At 40.8% G+C, this 14,439-nt stretch overlaps 1 protein-coding gene across 12 annotated transcripts in view; it reads right to left on the bottom strand.

Moving 5' to 3' along the window:
* RERE (arginine-glutamic acid dipeptide repeats) overlaps positions 1 to 14,439 on the bottom strand; it is a 467,189-nt gene that overhangs the window by 346,948 nt on the left and 105,802 nt on the right. For 2 of the 12 annotated variants that reach the window (XM_063631889.1, XM_063631894.1), the window contains exon 1: positions 6,123 to 6,456. The exons of 8 other annotated variants lie outside the window; for them this stretch is intronic. The gene's annotated coding sequence lies outside the window, so the exon portion shown is untranslated. Of the gene's footprint in view, positions 1 to 6,122; positions 6,584 to 14,439 lie in introns of those variants that run through there. 2 more of the 12 variants (XM_063631893.1, XM_063631884.1) reach the window with 2 other exon arrangements.

Raw genomic sequence — 14,439 nt, 5'->3', positions numbered from 1 at the left:
AAATAAAAACAGTTGAAATTATCAAAAAGAAAAAAATGTAAATAAAATGTAATGGAGGTACTAGTGAAAAAAGTAATAAGATCCAAACTCAAATTGCTCCTGCACTCAACAAACTTAAGAATAAATACTGTTACAGTCCCTTCCATGAACATCTAACATATCGAGAAAGGCGAATATTTCATTACTGAACATTTACTCTAAACTATGTGATGCGGAAAGAGCACAGGCTCTGAAAGAAAGGAAGCTGCCTAGGTAAGTAGCCAAAAAACATACACATAAGATGAAAACTTGTCTGCGTCATTTTCCTACCACTCAAAAAAGAAGGTAACAGTAAGAAATAAACAGCAAAAACAAAAAGAAAAAATTGTTCAAATGTTCAATCTAGATATGTTTTTCTGTATAATTTAATTAATTAATAAATAAATACACATGTATCTTTCTTCCCCCAACCACACCCCCACACACAACTTTTTTTTTTTTTTGAGATGGAGTCTCACTCTGTCCCCCAGGCTGGAGTGCAGTGGTGTGATCTCAGCTCACTGCAAGCTCCGCCTCCCGGGTTCACGCCATTCTCCTGCCTCCGCCTCCCAAGTAGCTGCGACTACAGGCACCCACTACCATGCCCGGCTAATTTTTTGTATTTTTAGTAGAGACAGGGTTTTTCACCATGTTAGCCAGGATGGTCTCCATCTCCTGACCTCGTGATCCGCTGCCTCGGCCTCCCAAAGTGCTGGGATTATAGGCGCAGGCCACCGCACCCGGCCTACCACACACAACTTTCTAAAGTTCCTGGATAATGTTCTGAACTCTTTTTCTATGTTTTACATGTAACTTAGGCAAACCATTAACTTTACTAAGCAAATGAACAGTAGTATCTGTGGCCAAAAATAGTAAGATTTAAAATTTTGAGTCCTTCCAAAAGAACCCGTATTAAATCTTTGGAATAGAAAAAAAAAAAGTTCATATTAGGGAGTAGATCTGGGTATTGAAGGGCCTGTCTTTTTTTGTTGGTAATGCCAAAGAATGTCGTCACATAAGACTCACCTTATAATATTATTTATGTATAAGTTATCAATGACATATATTTAACATTTTAAGTGAAAGCAAGTTTATTAAGAAAGTAAAGGAATAAAGAATGGCTATTCCTTAGGCAGAGTAGTCTATATTTAACTTTTAAATGTTTAAAATTATAAAGCTGGTGAGTAAAACAACAAGAACATCTTTGAGTGATACAGATCAGCAGAATTTCTCCAGCCTCATTCCTGAGAGACCACCACATAAAAATAACTTGGTTATCTGCTTCTGTATGTAAAACTCAGGTTGTTTGTGCAAAACATAAACTGCCCCAACTAAGAAATCCTGAAGAACATGCAAAAGGAGGTACTTTCATTGTCATTTGATTAAAAGGCATACAAGTAAAGTCACTACTGCTGAATATACCACTGTTTCTACCCAGCTATTTTAAAATTATTGGTAGATAATGTGGTGAGCTACTGGTAAATACAGCTGTGAACACAGCAGCACACACCATCTGGAGGCTTTTGACTTAAGCAATTTTTCAAATGCACAGTATATTACACTCTTTTGTTCCTTTGAAGCCCACCAGTCACATATAAATGGACTCTTTCTTAAAACTACAACTACAAAAGCTCATTCATCTTGTGGAAAACAAGATATGAGAAACAAATCTAATTGTTCAGCTTTAGAACAAGTGATTATTTCAAATCATTAACAGCATAAACACTTTACTTTTTCTATTTTTATTTTTTTTTAATAGATAGAGACAGGGTCTCGCTACATTGCCAAGGCTAGTCTTGAACTTTTGGACCCCAGAGATAGAGATCTTCCCAATATGGCCTCTCAAAATGCTGGGATTACAGATGTGAGCCACTGCACCTGGCCCCAACACTTTACTTTTATAATGATCTCCCATATTTATCCATTATATTCTTATTATCTTAACAAGGAGCTTCTGATTAATACTCTAAAATTAAATGTTTTCTACTTTTTTGTTTTTCAATGAGACAGGGTCTTGCTCTGTCACTCTGGCTGGAGTGCAGCGGTGCAATCACGGCTCACTGACCTGCTCAGAAATTATCTTTGTAAGTTTCACAAATCATCATGCTCATCTTTATTTGTTTTGTCCTCCTCCACTGGAAAATAAATGCTATGAGAACAGAGACTTCATCTTTTTTGTATCTTCAGCAACTAAAACAGTACCTAGTACATAATGAGTGCTCACTATGTTAGCTATTTACTGTTTCCCCATGCTAAGCATGGTCCTAAGCATTTCGTAAACCCTCTAGGTAGACTCATTCTTTTCTGGTGTGAGAAAACAGTCACAGAGGTTAAATAACTGACCCCAGGTGTCACAGTGAGTAAGTGGCAGAACTAAGAATAGAACTCAAACTCAGCCTATTTATCATTATGCTGTACTGAATAAATTAATGAATTACACCAGAGTTCAATGATAACATTAAAAATTGAGTAAAATTATGCTAATTTTCCTATTGACTAAGCATCAACATTATTGTTTTATTATAAATATTTAAGTATGTCAACTATTTCATGGATTAATTAGATTTTAGAGGGCAAGTCTAAGACCCCAATCATCATTAATATGTGGAATTGGATAACATAATCTGGAAAAAGACTTACAAATGAACTTGTGCTATAACCTGTTTGAATTGGATGTAGGATACCTACTTCCCTCCATTATTCCTTGGATTCAGCAGTCTGTTGCCAATCTAAATGTTTTAATTTCTTTTAATTAGAGAAAACATTTTCAATATAAGTTATAATGAAATTATCACGTTTTCTAGAAAATACTGCACTCGACTGCTTCATTCCAGGTTGTCTGAAGATGGACCAATTTCTCCAATCAATTAAAAAATATCTTAGTCTAAGACAAGCTCTCTTTCTACCCAGCCACCCCCACGAGATCCCACCCCCCCAACAACCCTCAGCCCCCATTTTCTATCAGCAAACTGGGCCTCTGACAAAGGCATCACATTTATAATATCAGCTTTAGTCATAAACAGATTTCAATCAAGTTTGTTTCTACGACTTTTGCTCCTTTTCAAAAATGCAGTGGATAGCCTAGGCACAGTGGCTCATGCCTGTAATTCCAACACCTTGGGAGGCCGAGGCGGGTGGATCACAAGGTCGGGAGTTCGAGACCAACCTCGCCAACAGAGAGAAACCCCGTCTCTACTAAAAATACAAAAATTAGCCAGGCATGGTGGCACACGCCTGTAGTCCCAGCTACTCGGGAGGCTGAGGCTGGAGAACCACTTGAACCCGGTAGACGGAGGTTGCAGTGAGCCAAGACCATGCCATTGCACTCCAGCCTGGGTGACAAAGTGAGACTCCATCTCACAAAATAAAAAATAGAAATAAAAATAAATGCAGTAGATAATAACAGCTCTGGACAGTAGTATCTACTCAACAGGAAAGCAGACAGTAAATAGACCAGACCACTGAGAACCCATGTCAGTCACATTACAATATATGTTACAGCCTGAAAAGCCTGAAAAGACTCAAATCTACTCATAAATATTTTCTAATAACTTGAAACAATAACACTATAAAATATCAAGTTGGCCACTCATGCCCCTGAGCAGACATGTCTAAAAGCTTCTATTTGCCACCCAGCCCATGGCCAAACTGCTGTTAGTCAATGGGTTGCTCAGGTCCTTTTGTACAATGTAACAAGAGGTAAGAGACAAGGGGGAAACATTCTAGCCACCTTATCTCCAATGATGCCAACATTTATTTCTGCTTGAGTTTTACAAACTAATCCTAGACTAGTAAAAAAAAGAACCCATTTTTTATTGTTGATTTTTACACAAAATATTGGCTTCCTATGTTATTATAAAATGAATGGCTCCATCGGCTTCTGAGACTACACAATAGCAAGCAAAACCCTTTGGCCTTGGAAAAGCATGGTAAATATAATACCTACTAATAAGTTACATGGTTTACCAATTTCCTCAAAACCAAAAATAAATCTCTCACAAGTCAACTATTAAATAAGTAAACAAAAGCTTCTCTTGTTCTATCATTTGCTTAAAAGCAAGCACGGTGGCATGGGAGAGGAATTAAGAAACACAGCCAGTCAAGTCCATAAAACCTTCAATGTAAGATAAAACTACCCTGCAGGAGCAGCCAATGCATTCTGACCTAACAGCTGTACACAGTTGCACTAATTAAAATGAAAAGCTAGTCTGCATCACACACAGGCAATTCACTGAACCTTACTGACAAGTTGATGGGGTTTACCATCACAGTCTTCCTTCCCCTAACCTACGATGTAAAAAATAAATTGCCATATAGCTGAAGGTACCAGGATGGGGGTGAGGGGAATACACACACACACACACAACATACACACTCCCTCCCTCCCTCTCTCAGGCATTTCAAAAATAATCACAACCATGTAGATTGGAACATATCCTATACACTACAAAAACACACAAAGGAAGTGGTACAGCTACATTACGTCAGCTCTTGCCTCAATTCATAAATGCAAAAACCACAAAACAAGACAATCTAAACGGCCTTTTTCTGGAAATCTTGGAGTGAATGAATGTGGGTTAAGTCTTTAAATATGTTATTGAACACTTCTCGCTGCTGCATTGCTTTCATCAGCCACGGGGAGGGAAAAAGTGTAATCTTGGTCAATTCTATCACGCAACCAGATCAAATAACATTTCAAGTGCAGCCTGCCAAGCGCCAGCGCCTGCCGGAGTACAATGAGCACTCAACTGCTCTGGACTGAAAAACCATCTTTCACTGGTCCCAGGGATCTTTATAAAATAGTTTAAACACTACTAAATTACAGAGCTAGAAAAAAAAAAATACAAGCTCAAATCTGCTGCCCCCACACTATTGTGAAGTTGCTGTTAAGCATCTAAAAATCTGCCTTGTGTAATTTACTAGGCAACGTAAATATTCAGAAAGGCAACTGCCTCTTAGAGCCCAAGTCTAACACATGCATAAAAATGTAGAGTTGGTTGTGCTTCTGGAAATAATTGCCCACAGATCAACGTGCTTACATGGGATATTGTTCCCATCTGTAAGGTTTCAAATCATGTCTACTTTAAATTTGGAGTTTCCAGAAAGAGGAAAAAAAAAAAGCCAGAACTCAAAACAGTAATCTTGGCACAGAATTGTGAGGACTTTGTTAAATCTGTTCTCAACTTTTACTCAGTGTCTCAATCTTAAAACACAGAGGCACACAATTTCAAAGGGAAAATGGAATTTCTCTGTAGACACCCGTGTTCATTCACAGACCATTTTTTAGATTTTCCGTGTGGCTGAGAGGCCTCCAGCCAAACAATGCCCACAGAGCGCGGGGCACATGTGCGCCAGGGACGCTTAAGGGCTGCAAGTAAAACAAAGTAACCTATTACAGGAGTTTCTTTCTCAGCAAACAAAAAGTGGTCAAGCAGGTCTCCCTACAGTTTCAGAAAACAAGAGTTGAGTAAACCAGAGAGGAGAAACAAGGAAGACAGCACCCCACACTAAAAAATTCTTTTAACAATTTAAACGTGAAACAATCTTCAAGACTACCTCCGCATTTTAGCTACTCTGGCAAAATAACAGTAGTTTGGTCCAAGAAGAAAATTTCATTTGTCACTTAAGTAGCCTCAAATCAAGTCCATCAAATTCATTTTATTTTTAAACTTTTTATTCCACAGTAAAGCAATGAAGTTTCTGATCAAAGAGCGACTTCTGCATTATACTCCGCTCAGCTTCAAAAGCACTTTCCTTTCAGAAGAAAAAAATAAAAATATATACATATACATGTATTTTTAAATAGTGTTTTCTCTTCCCCGCCTCCCAAAAAATGTTTTCGGTTCGATTTATTTAACTGAGATTTCCAGAGTTTGGGACTACTTAAAAACTAGTGAGCCCAACAGAAATGCAATGGGACACGGCAGATACTGACTCCCAGTTCCTGGAAAGCCATCATCATTCTTAGGAACACCCAAGTTCCATCTTTGTAGGGTCGGCTGGAACACTCCGTGCACCCACCCCGAGCCCCCCGCCCGCACTTGTCCAACTTTCTGGCCCGAGATTCGCGTCCCCCTCGACGCACGAGGCCGCCGGCCACTTGCCTGCGGCCCGCTGGCGGCAAGAGCTGAGCCCGCGGGCCTGGTCCTCCTCCTCCGGCGCAGGGCCCCGCCAACTCCGGACCCGCGGAAAGGGGCGGCGCAGGCGGGCAGGTGGGGGCTCTGGGAGTGAAGTGCACTTGCTAAAACAAAAGGAGGCCTGAGCGGCCGCAGGGCACCGCAGCGCTAGCACAGGTCCCAGCGGCTTGGCGGCTCCGGGAAGCGGTGGCCGCGCGGGGCCCCGCCCGCGGCTAGGGATGCGGCCGCTCTGGCCCGAGCCTGCTGCCCACGGCCGCGGCACTCAGCTCGCACTCCTTCAGCCCGGGAGGCCGGGCCAGCACTGCCACATGCCGGTGACCCAGACGCCGGGAGAGAAAGAGCAGACTCCCCGCGACGGCGGCGGCCGGCAAAACCCGGGCTGGAGCCCAGCCCGCTCCACGCGCGCCCCTGCTGGCCGCCGCCGCGGGTGCGCGCACACACAATGCCAGCTGCAATTTTATCTCCTTCGTTGCTTGCCCAGCCTCCACCCACTCCAATCCTCCCTCCCCTCCGACAGCCGGAACTGGGAGCCTGTGTGATTGATGGCAGCTCTTAATAGCGTGGTCAGCTAGAAAATTCATCTGCAAGCAAGATATTAAAGAGGCAGCGCATCCCTGTGAGTGATCAGCATTTCACACATCCTAGAGCTGCCTCTGCTTCTGCCAGGAATATTAATGCCAACCACCTCTGACGTCTAACAAATGCAGATGAAACAACCAACAATCACAGACAAGCTAAACATTTGTTTCAAAGATGCACTGGGAGAAAGCAGCATTGTTTCGTGTCAAACAACACTTCTGACCCCAGTTTTCCTTACACATTAAGAATTCTCTGCAAGCCATTTGTTTAAAAATCTCACCAATCCCTTTTCCACAAGTAAATAAAGATCCATCTGTTAGACAAGACATAGCTTAAATTGTGCATGATTGAAATTCATCTAATAAGGAAGCAAAATAAATGCACATTCCTTACCATGTGGCTTTAAATAAACATATAACCTACCAGTTACCAGATTCCAAACTCCCTCATTAATTCAATTTTTATGTGCATCTTAACAGATTACCAACTGTTAATTTCAAACTAATTTCTTGCCCACCCCCAATTAAGTCTGGTAAAAAAAATATATATATCAACTTGCTAAATTTTATTAAAATTAAAGTACATTTAAAGCATGTATTCTCTAGTGGTGATAGCCAAGATCATTTTGTCCTCCCAAAGAAGACACTGTATAGGAATTTTTAAAATGTATTCCTATAAAATACAAATTCTAAGTATTAAGTTCACTCGGTGTCAACCCAAATTAGAAAGGTACAAGCTCAAAATTTAAATGATTACTTCTGGTATCTTCACTATTACACCTTTCCCCTTCCAGGCAAGTTTCATGGAACTCTCAAATAGCTTCATAAATGTTAATTAGACTTTCCAAGGCCCTATAAAGTGGCTGTATTATCAGGTACTCTCTTTCCAATAAATAGAGAAATTTAGACAGATTAAAGTGATTTGCCTATAGTGTCTCAACAAGATGGGGGTGGGGCCAGGCTGAATAGAACCCAGGGGTCCTGCCTTGTTGCCACAGATAGCCAAACAGACATGCACATGCATGTTTGCTATTTAAAGACAACTCTGCTGGTCTCTCTTTAAAGACAAATCAAGTTATTCTAAAGGACATAGAAATATCTGTCTCAAACTCCTAACACAGCACATGTACTGAGAGCAAGAGTTGATGAGGCATAATGTCTTTGCCCCCCTGAAAGGTGGCTGTGATCAATACAAATCAGAGATGGTCTCTAGTGCAAATCTAGCTCTGCTATAAGCTCCACTGAACACCATTCCTCAGTGAAACCATCCTGAGGGGGACCTGTGACTTGAAAATCTGCTTCATAACCAAGTGGCTATGAGATTACTCCATATATGTCAGAGATGAAATTGATCCTAAAGCCTTGCTACAAAGCTACTCCTGTACTTGGACACACTTCCAATTTTCTAACCAGCTATATCCAGACACATGGCACAGGCTGAAAAGAATTTCTTTTTTCTTTTCTACAGACCATTTTAAAAGTGCTGGTTTATACTGAGTTGGAAAAGACTGGCGATAAGAAGCAAACCGCTCTATTCTGAATTCATACTGTACCTAGTCTCTCAGGGATTCTAAATGCTTTGACAGCATTTTATGCCATTCAAATTCTTTTGTGCTCATCTTGCACCCGCTGCTAATCCAACCTGCACCCAGCCCCCCACCTTCCAGTTACACCAGTTTTTCCACTTCCCCCAGATATAGGGATTTCTACCACAGGCCAGCACGCTTCTTCCCACCAGAGCAGGAATAATTTCCCTGCAGCCCCAAACAGCCACTCACAGACCGTTTAAAGCCTCCTTCAGATCTCAGGTCAAACATCACTTTTTCAGAGAAGCTTCCCCTGAGATCCCATTCTAGGTCAAGTTCCTTTGTTATAAGTTCGCATAGAACTGTGTTCTTCCTTCACAGCATTGATCTCTGTTTGTAAGTCACGGGTGTGATTTTTTTTTTTAACACTCATAGCCCCTTCTAAACAGTTCCATAGAGTTCTATAGAGAAGGTTCTATATGTTTGCTCATTATGTAGATTTATGTCAGGTACACAAATCTGTTGAATGAATAAATGAACTGAGGTCAACAACACTGCTTTACTCACTCCATATATTCTCTGCACATTTCTTGGCACGAAGAAGCCTATCTCAAATAAGTAACATATATGCAAATAAGAATCTCTTCTATTGGCCGGATGCAGTGGCTCACGCCTGTAATCCCAGCACTTTGGGAGGCCGAGGCGGGCGGATCACGAGGTCAGGAGATCGAGACTATCCTGGCTAACACGGTGAAACCCTGTCTCTACTAAAAATACAAAAAATTAGCCGGGCGTGGTGGCAGACACCTGTAGTCCAGCTACTAGGGAGGCTAAGGCAGGAGAATGGTGTGAACCCGGGAGGTGGAGCTTGCAGTGAGCTGAGATTGCCATGCACTCCAGGCTGGGTGACAGAGCGAGACTCCACCTCAAAAAAAAAAAAAATCTCTTCTATTAACCTTTAAAAGCCTAGTAAGCCAAGAGTGGTGGTTCACGCCTGTAGTCCCAGCCACTCAGGAGGCTGAGACAGGAGGATCCTTTGAGCCTAGGAGTTTGAGTCCAGCAACATAACAAGACTCAGTCTCTAAAAAAAAATAAAAAAAATTTAAAAGTCTAGTAAAAAGGAGGATTTTTATCCCCATTTTATGAAGATATAAATAATTGTGCCTGGGGTTACTCAAAAACATAGAGATCCTAACTAGGGTCCTATTTCCAAGCTACACTTTTTTTTAATAGCTAATGAAGTATAGAAGCCATCGCTAGTTTATTCAAGCCAAGTTCTTACTATACCCAGCCCTTAAGGGATATGCAAACAGCCACAGGTAAACTGGTCAGAGGACTAAATCTTGTACACACACAGCAATATAAACAGAATATAAAACTTAGAAAGTACTTTGTACAGTAGTTTGTCTTCAAAGCTTCTCAGAATGCAAAAGCACTACCAAATTCTGCTGTGAATGAGGGCAGTTCATTCTTATCTCCCTTTTACACTGAACTTACTTTATTTTCAGGGTTTTTTTTCCTAAGTAACAGACCTGACATGGAAGCCTTCGAAAGAGCTCCTTCCACCTAGGAACGCAGTGGTGGGTGTACTCCTCAAAGTGAAACATTTGTTTTAACCCTCATTAGTATGAGTTTGTAAATTACTTTGTGAAGAGGAAAAATCAATGTTATTACAACAAAAACTACAATTTTTCAGGTGTTTTGCACATGACATGAAAAAGTAATAGGAAGAATAATTATGTAAGATAAATGAAAAAATATTAGATATACCACATCCCTCCCAAATTAATACTCATTATGACTGTCAGCATTCCACAAGGGATTCCTTGGTTCCCACATGTTATCTCCCTGGCCTGGTCTGCACCATTGCTTCTTTTTGTCCTAAGCTCCATTCCACACAAATTCCAGCTCTTGGTTTCCATAACACCCGTCATTTATCAAAACAACCCTGTCAAGTTGAGTACCATTAACAGATAATGAGAGGAGACAACAGATGTGGCTGGAAGCAAAGCACTCCATATTCTACAGGCCTCAGCATGCAGCCAAGTGAGCTGACATCTGACTTTATCCTAACAGTTATAATTAAATCGAAAGTCTGGTTAAACTAACATTAAAGCTATGACCAGAAACACCACACAGGGGAAATGTGAAGGGGAACCTCAGCAATAGCTGAACAGGACCCACATTATTCCAGACCCTTAACCTGGAGCAACCACCCTCCATTTACTCTCTCCACCACTCTGCTCTGTCACAGCAAAGAAGAACCATAGCCATAGCTTCTAAAGATGGCAACTTTGGGCCACTTCCCAAGACCACTGAGGCAGCAAGGAAACTGCATTTTTACATGAAAGTTTAAACAGTAGCACTCACTTAATAACACTAATAAGTGTCAAAATTCTATCAAGTTAGAGACAATCAACATTCTTTCCTATAGCATTATCCAGTACAACCATTCAGACCAAGTAATTTAGCTCACCCATGTCAGAATGTCAAAAGTATACCCCAAAGTCATCAACCAAACAGTGACTGAATCCAGGGTTGTATTAGTACCAGTTAGCTATGTCCACATAGGATGCTAGGGTGGAGAGGATTTGATTTGTATCACAGTACTCCACTTTTATCCACGGTTTCGCTTTCCAAGGCTTCAGTTACCCTCAGTCAACTACAGTTCAAAAATAGGTGACTAAGGTACAGTAAGATACTTTGAGAGGCCACATTCATATAATTTTCATTACAATGTATTGTTATAATTGTTCTATCTTATTAGTTGATAATTTAATTTTCCTTATAAGTTAAATTTTATCATAGGTAGGTATGTGTAGGAAAATAGTAAAAACAGGGTTCAGTACTATCCAGTTTCAGGAACCCACTGGGGCCTTGGAACACATTCCCAAGGGTAAGAGGAAACTACTGTCCTATACAGAATATGGAGGGATATGGTTTGGCTCTTTGTCTCCACCCAAATCTCATCTTGTAGCTCCCATAATTCCCACATGTTGTGGGAAGGACCCAGTTGGAGATAACTGAATCATGGGGGCGGGTCTTTCCCATGCTGTTTTCGTCATAGTGAATAAGTCTCACAACATTTGATGGTTGGTTTTTCTTTGTTTTTGTTTTGAGGTGGAGTCTCACTCTGACCCCCAGGCTGGAGTGCAGCTCACTGCAACCTCCGCTCACCACAACCTCCACCTCCCAGATTCAAGCAATTCTCCTGTCTCAGCCTCCCAAGTAGCTGGGACTACAGGTGCAAACCACCACACCCAGTTAATTTTCTATTTTTAGTAGAGATGAGGTTTCACCATGTTGGCCAGCTGGTCTCGAACTCCTGAGCTCACTGGATCCACCCACCTCAGCCTCCGAAAGTGCTGGAATTACAGGCATGAGCCACTGAACCCGGCCAATCTGATGGTTTTAAAAATGGAAGTCTCCCTGCACAACCTCTCCATCTCTTTGCCTGCTGTCATCCATAGAAGACGTGACTTGCTCTTCTTTGCCTTCTGCCATGATTATGAGGTCTCCCCAGCCACGTGGAACTGAGTCCACTAAACCTCTTTTCTTCCCAGTCTCTGGTATGTCTTTATCAGCAGCATGAAAACATACTAATACATGGAGTTACAATTTTAAGCAAACTATCTACTTTTGCTTTTCCAACTCACCAAAATGTCACTAGACAACAAAAATTCTAGGGTTGTTTGTTTTTGTTTTTGTTTTGAGACAGAGTCTCGCTCTGTCGCCCAGGTTGGAGTGCAGTGGTGCAATCTCGGCTCACTGGAAGCTACACCTCCCGGGTTCACGCCATTCTCCTGCCTCAGCCTCCCGAGTAGCTGGGACTACAGGTGCCCGCCACCACACCCAGCTAATTTTTTTTTTTTTTTTGTATTTTTTTAGTAGAGACGGTGTTTCACCATGTTAGCCAGGATGGTCTCAATCTCCTGACCTCATGATCTACCCGCCTTGGCCTCCCAAAGTGCTGGGATTACAGGCGTGAGCCACCGTGCCTGGCAACTCCAGAGTTTTTAAAATAAAAAAGAAAAATATAAAATTCTTGAAACTTTTTTAGATTTTTAAATTTTTGTTTCTTTTATTGAGACAGGGTCTCACTATGTTGCCCACGTTGGTCTTGAACTCCTGAGCTCAAGCAATCCACCCACCTCGACCTCCCAAAGTGCTAAGATTATGGGTGAGCCACTGCACCCAGCTCCCTTGTAGATTTTTTTTAGAGTATATGTTCCTACGGCAAATCCAAGCAATTCCACTTAACAGGCTGAAGGTTTACCAGGCTCTTCTCTAGAACATATGTACAAAAGCATGCACATATACATAAAAAGATATGTATTCATTTGTCTGAGGGTTCACTTGTTGATTTTTTGTCACAAAGATGAAATCCCACTACTTATGTTATACAGCAAGTCACTTCTCTCACTTTACAGTAGACCATTAACATCCCATTCCTGTTTATAACTGCAAAGAACTGAACAGTGTGGGAGTCCCATAATTATTATACAACAAGTCCCTTATTGAGTCTTTTTCACATTTTTTACTCTTATAAACAGTGCTACAACAAACTTCTTTGTGCATACACGTATTTCTACAGTGAAGGAATCCCTAGTTCAATGAATATGCACTCTTTCAGAGAGAGTCAAACAGCCATCCAAAAGCTGTACAACTTATACTCTTATCAGCAGTGGGTCCTGGTCCTGTTCCCATACTCTTATTCTGGTTTTTGTTGGTTTGGTTTTGGATTATGCACTCTCCTGGATCTCCTACCTTTCTGGCGATTCTCTCTTTTCATGACTCCTCCTAAATACAAGTAGTTCCTGTCAAGCCTCCTCTTATCACATTCGGCCATCTCTCATCAGTGAAGAGATCCACTCTCAAGCTGCTTCTGTGTTTGTGATTCCAAAATTTGATTTTTCCGGCTGAGCTTGCTTCTTACCAAGAGGCCCACATTTGCAAATGCCCTGTGGATTCCACCATAATGGCATTCCACAGACATTCTCAATCCCAAACCAAATCAAAATGTTCTTCCCCCTAAGTCCTGGTTTCCCCAACACAGTCCCAGGATACATCTGTTGCCCTGGTGTAAGTATTAAGAGCATGCCCTTTCTATTATGACTTGTATTCTAAAACGTATATGAAATCAGAATTAGCACCTTAAAATATAAAATACCTCTTAGCTTTCAGTACTACTGATTCATATTATTTTATTTTGGTAATAGGTAACTATCATCTAATCCATAGTTCACAAGTCTTAAATGCAAATCAAGGTCAGGCATATATTAATATATATTTTTAAAATAACTTTCCTAATTACCTATCCATTTATATCACTTTCCATTCAGCCAATATTTAATGATCTATTATCTACATATGCTTCTTTGCAGGTAAAAGTGCTAAGGAACAGAAATATAAAATATTAATTAGGTTGGTGATAATTACATCCACAGAAAAAGACACAGAGAACCATAAACACATTAAAATAATGTTACAATAATTAACTAAATACTCCATGAGTATTAGATAAGTGAGTTTTTATGTCTGGTATTGCCATAATCTTAATAAGTATTTATTCTTTTATAGTTAGTAATAAAATGTATGAGTTAATTTCTAGATGAATACTGTTGCAATCTACATAATATACTCTGGAAAAATAACTAGAAATAATATCAGATTATAAAAAGAAAAAAAAACCCCAAGACAGACTGGCCTTTAGTAAAACTCTGAATAGCACACTTTAAAGTGAAATAACATAGGTACAATATTAAGGTTGGGCATTAGTTAAAACTTTCCTTCATGTTTTATTTTCCAACATAGTCCCAAACATAGATATATGTTTGTTTGTTTGTTTTTTGAGATGGAGTCTCGCTCTGTCACCCAGGCTGATGTGCAGTAGCATGATCTCGGCTCACTGCAAGCTCCACCTCCCAGGTTAACGCCATTCTCCTGCCTCAGCCTCCCTAGTAGCTGGGACTACAGGTGCCCACCACGCCTGGCTAATTTTTTGTATTTTTAGTAGAGACGGGGTTTCACCGTGTTAGCCAGGAGGGTCTCAATCTCCTGACCTCTTGATCCGCCCGCCTCAGCCTCCTGAAGTGCTAGGATTACAGGCGTAAGCCACCGTGCCCAGCCATAGTCCCAAACACATATGTAAGAGTGATAGGCCAGGCGCAGTAGCTTACA

Source organism: Symphalangus syndactylus, chromosome 22 (assembly GCF_028878055.3).
Source record: "Symphalangus syndactylus isolate Jambi chromosome 22, NHGRI_mSymSyn1-v2.1_pri, whole genome shotgun sequence".
Classification (NCBI taxonomy): Eukaryota; Metazoa; Chordata; class Mammalia; order Primates; family Hylobatidae; genus Symphalangus; species Symphalangus syndactylus.
This window is presented reverse-complemented; position numbering and strand designations above follow the sequence as displayed.